The sequence below is a fragment of the Priapulus caudatus genome, unplaced genomic scaffold (assembly GCF_000485595.1).
Source record: "Priapulus caudatus unplaced genomic scaffold, Priapulus_caudatus-5.0.1 Scaffold315, whole genome shotgun sequence".
Classification (NCBI taxonomy): Eukaryota; Metazoa; Priapulida; class Priapulimorpha; order Priapulimorphida; family Priapulidae; genus Priapulus; species Priapulus caudatus.
Window position 1 is genome coordinate 168,166 of NW_014577376.1, and position 5,700 is coordinate 173,865.

Genomic DNA, 5,700 nt, shown 5'->3' on the forward strand with positions numbered 1-5,700 from the left:
TATGTATATATATATATATATGTATATGTATGTATATATATATATGTATGTATATGTATGTATATATATATATCAGGAGTAGATTACCCCCTTTATCTACTCCTGTATATGTATGTATATATATATATATGTATATATATATTATATTTATGCATTTATTTATTTATTTATTCTGAACATGTGCTTATTTGCGTAACAGCTGCTGATCATGTATAGCTCATGTTGCGTGAAATTTTGGTGTACACAATAAGTTTAATTGCCAAGATTAATGAGTTATTAAGAATAATTAATTAATTAATTTATGCTTGTAGCTTATCATCGTGAGTAGGAGTTTTTATCAAAACATTTAGCGGAATTAGATAAATTTATATAGAAAAATGCAACCGTTTTAATCAATAGTCTTCTTATAAATAGGCGACTTAATAGTTTTAATGGGTGGCACGATATTTGCATATTCCATTAGATGCTCAGCTTTTGAATGACAACAAAAAAACAAAACAAAAAACGCGTGCCGTATGTGTGCGCACGTGTGTGTCGTATGTGACTGTGTGCGTGTGAATACGAATATTCAGATACAATATTAACTTTTATTGAGAAATAGTTTTTATTTTGGAATAAAATAATGGAGAAACAATAAAAACCTGCAACTTTCGCTACTTCCACTGGAGGCAGCGCATACGATAACCTAACGTCACCTGTCGCAATAAATGACAGAATTAGGTTAAATATATATTCATGTACTGGAATATCAAATTGATATCTATAAACATAGAAATCAATATGTGGCCCAAAATACCATTCTTCAACTGTAGAGAACGTTTATTAAAGCTGGGGTGTTCTTAACGAGCTCGAATTTTGTTTAAATGTTAATAACATTGCGTAAAAATGATTAATTGAGCTTTGCAGGTAACTGCCTGATAAATAACAATTCGAATACAACGAATTGAGGACGATGATAGCATCCTCAACTGAGCAAAACTGAGATTTATTTGAAACCGAAATTTGCTGCTTAAGGAATGTTATAACATCGGAAATAACGACCGTGTGGTGATATACGTGTTGATACGACAATTATAATATTGTGAGTAAGCCTGAGCGATGGCAATTACACGAAATTTGACGCCGGGGGAGCTCGTCAATATCACATATGGTCCGCGTAAGTGACTTCCGACATGACATATACGTCACTATATAAACAATTCATAACGTCGATAGTTCTGCGTGCAACTGATGCTGTTTGAAGTACGATAAAATGGTTGGAAAGAGATGGGTGTACCCGAGATTAGATACGCTGCGTTGGCTATCGATCAAACGCCAGATTACGTGTTCACGGTTTCATCTCAGCCATAGCAAACCACGCAAGCCATTGCCAGCCATTATAATTCAAGAGGTTAGTGTGCGGTCACATAATTAGCAGAAAACAATTACGCAGGGTATCTAGATGGCGACAGAAGGATACGACGTATCACGATAACCGGCGATAAAAACGAAAGAGCATGCTTGCCCTTCACCAATTAGCCGCGAGATGCCATTATATCGCGCCTCAACAGATGACAGACGTGATCCTCTTATGATCTCTTCCGTGTTTTGCTTTGATTGTTTCGCTGTCGCTGACTTGGGGAGTGAGAGTGCACGAGTAGTTCAACATGGAGCACGCCTTTCTCTTCTAATCACCCCGCGGCTGCCATGCTGCTGCCTAATTGATACTCGTAGCCGTCGATACCGTACACGCACACGCACACACACACAAACATATATGCTGAAATGGAACGACAAATTGCCAATGATAATAGCCGTGGATGCCAGGTAATAACACTTTTCCGTCAAAAAAGTCTCCGTCTTCCGTCTTTTTCGTTCGTACGTTATTGACATGTAAATATGGACATGTTATAGTAACTACTATTATTCAGAGGTATAATGGCATGCACTCACGCGGGCACGCCAATCACCTTTCAATCACCTGCTCTTGTTTTTCACGGTTTTCTGCCTCTGCGCACGTAGATTCGATTTGAAATTTCTCGTTCCTCGTCTACACTTTTTGTGAAAATGCAGTCACTCTTTTGTCTTCATCTCTCCTCTCACGCTCTCTCATTCCCTCACTCCCCCGCTCCCTCCCACCTCCCCTCCCACTCCCATCAACCTTCTTCCCTCCCTCCTTTCGGCAGTCCCTGGCTCCCAATCTCCGTTGCTCTTGCTCTCTCCTTCTCTTCCTTCCTTCATCCATTCTTCTATCTCATTTCCTCTTTCGCGCGCGCTCTCTCTCTCTCCCTGCGTGCACACGCACACACGCACGCACGCACGCACGCACGCACGCCCACACATATATGCCATCTCCCCCGGCTTACGTCACTGCCATATCTTTCTTATAACCGGTGATCATTCATCCACTGCAATTGCACATCGCAACTTTATCAGCTCATAAGCACATTGTTTACTAACTGCTAACAAATACTGCAACGGACGCGATTGCAACAGGGCATGCATTGTCTTCACGTAGACGGCCGACAGCGCCGGAGCTCATGTGCGCACGCGACAGCGCTGTAATCCGCGCGCGACAGTCTACGCGACATAATTAGGAAAAGTGCGCGGATGAAGATATACGAATACAACGACATACCAATAGCTTCAGATGGCTCTCCGATGTTGTTCGTCACCCTGTCGTATCCAACCACGAGGCTCGTGCATGCTTCATTCGCGTCGGCCTCACACACACACGGACGGCTTCGCACACCTGGGGTCCTCTCTCCTCTGCTCGGCTTCCTCTCTCTCTCTCTCTCTCTCTCTCTCACGCTAGCTGTCGCTCGTTGGCTCCGTCTCTCTATCTCTATACTCGGCACCTATACTCGGCACAAATACTCGGCTGGCTATCTCTCTACGCACGGCAGCTGCTGCTTGGGTACGCGCAGCCGATGTGTCCGCTCTCACTCACGCTCTCTGATCACGAGTCCCCTGCATGCACGCCTACTACTTACTACCTAAGGCGCGCGCGGTGTTCGGCGCATGCACCGACGTGGCGTGTCGGGCGCGTCGGCGTCGGTGTCGTCGTCGTTGTCATCGTCAGCGTCGTCGTCGTCGTCGTCGTCGTCAGCGTCGTTGTCATCGTCGTCGCCGCTCGCCGATCGTCAGCGATAGAAAGGATCGTTACTGGGCAGATAATCTCGCGGCTTCTCTCTCTCTCGCGCGCCCTTTCCCTCCCTCGCGCTTTCTCTTTCTCTCTCTATCCTTCTCTTTTTCTATCGCTCTCTCCGCTATCTTCCTCGCGCTCTCTCTCTCTCTTTCTCTCCCTGACTCGTCCGGGCCCCCGCGCTCCCCGCTATAGCCAACTGTTTCCAACGTCTCCCCCTCCACCGAACGTAGAGATTACCTGTGCCGCTGGTAGCGACACTCGCGCTCACTTGTCGACCTGCACCAACACGTACGTTACTTGTGCCGAGGCAGACTGGCAGTCCATTCATGGTTACCTATATAGCTATCCATGTATGTAGTTAATTACCTATGACTGTGTTTATCCATGTATATGCCGATCTATGTGTTTATATATTTATCACCATATATATCTATGTATGTCTCTATCTAAGTATCCACTTTATCTATGCCTGTGTCTGTGTATATATCTATCGAGTCAATGTATATCTATGTATTTCTATCTATAGATGTATCTTTCTGTTTTAATTATCTACCTATATCAACCGCGTAAACATTTTTATATTTAGAGGTAAGATTGCAGCAAGTTCATCTACGCTTTCTCATCGTGGAAATTACAATTGCAGGTAATTAGCCGTAAATGGGGTATAATTACGTAGTCACTCTATATCGGGTGTCGCACTGGTTAGAGAACGTTCATTTCTGTCGCCATATCATCATATATATGCAACACGAGATGCGAACAATCTTCACATACGAAAACACGGATAGAACCCTTTCACAGATTCGTTGGTTTTTTTTCTCTAGAAAGGGATTTTCCTCGCTCGCCGCATTCCCGTTGTCGTGATTTTCACTAGTAAGCCCATGGCTGTGTGAAAATTAATATTCATGAGAGCGGCTTTCGCTGCCTTTCATGGCGCCATAGTAGTGCGGGCGTCTATAGCAACGCGAGTGTTACACATGCACGCGTTGACGTACGGTGGGAAACACTCCAGCCCATCGCGTTTTAAGTTTTAACAACGCCGCAATTAGCCCTAGCAGGAAATCACATTTCGCGTTAATTAATATTAATTAAATATAACCGTGCTTACACTACGCAAGCCGCCGAATGCCTATAATTAACTGCATTTTACGTCCGTACGAAGTGGCAATTCGTGAAGCTCGCGTGTGCATAAACGAGACCATAAACGCGTGACCGGTACCCCCCCCCCCCTTTTAAAAGAATTTCGAGAGCTTAATGGTCACGTGACGCGTTTAACTCGCGACCACGTGACATAATAGATAGATAGATAGAGATAGGGGGAGTGAGAGGGGTGGCTCTTACACTTCCGCATGTACAAGAGAATCATGCAAGCAGATCCGATGATAATCCCACCCAATCATCTTTCGCTTTCTGAGAGCGTCGAGCTTTTAGCGTTATTGCGTTATACTTGTACCATATGGAGCGGATGTACGATTATGCCTGCCTGCTAAAACAAGTTCAAGTTTGCATCCAGGCCCGCTAGGCGGCTATCTGTGATCATACTCGGATGAGATGATCATCCATGAGATGATCATACTACTGTGATCATACTCATACAAGGTCGCACTCTGATCAAGGCGGTGCAGATGGCATCCTCGCGGACTAGAGAGAGAAGCGACAGAGAGTCGACTACAAAATAGCCTATGAACGCGTATCATCTGTTTATTTATTATTGCTTTACTAAAGAAGCAAGTCTGATGCATAATCAGCGAATCACGTGTTGTTGACGTGTGCATGACGATATTCGGCGCGTAGCAACATTCGTCTGCCTGAGTTACTAGACCGTCGTAACTCTCTCTGCGTCTGCCTGAGTTACTAGACCGTCGTAACTCTCTCTCTCTGCGTCCGCCTACGTTACTATACCGTCGTAACAATCTCTGCGTCCGCCTGCGTTGTAATTCGTCGAGGTTGCACGTACTTGTGCTTTAATTAAGACTTTGTGTAATTCGAGGTGACGGCGTCATCATATACCGTAGTCTCTTCGTGCGCGCAATCCAAACGACAGCAGTCTTCAAAAAAGGTTTTTCGAATTGATGTTATTATTTTACTGGGAAGAGTGTTGAGACTCGTGATCATGTAGAGTCGGCAGGCATGCCTTACTTGCCGATGTTTTTAGCGCGCACGAGAGCAACTTACAGTAGTCGTGGAGATTAGACTTGTTGTGTATAGCTGCATTTATTGATGCGTTTACGCGCAGTTTTTCTAATGTAGTTTGAAACGTGATGGTGATGTCATCGTGCTTTCTTTTACTCGCGATAATAACAACGTGTATTTAAGTGTTTCTACATTATAAAGATTAATTTTTCTACTTGCGAAACGAACTAGAAATTTTTTCATTAACAGCTAAGTTATAATGCGCTTCTAAAATTCATCGTTTTGCAAATTGTTGGATTTGATCGGAACCTATTACCAGCAAATTCCCAATGGCAATTATTTAGCTTTACCCCGTGTCTATACTACGGCAGGCAGGCGTTATAAGCAATTACTTAATAAGAAATGAAATTCAGCAGACTGCCGACGAGCTCAGGGTCGTA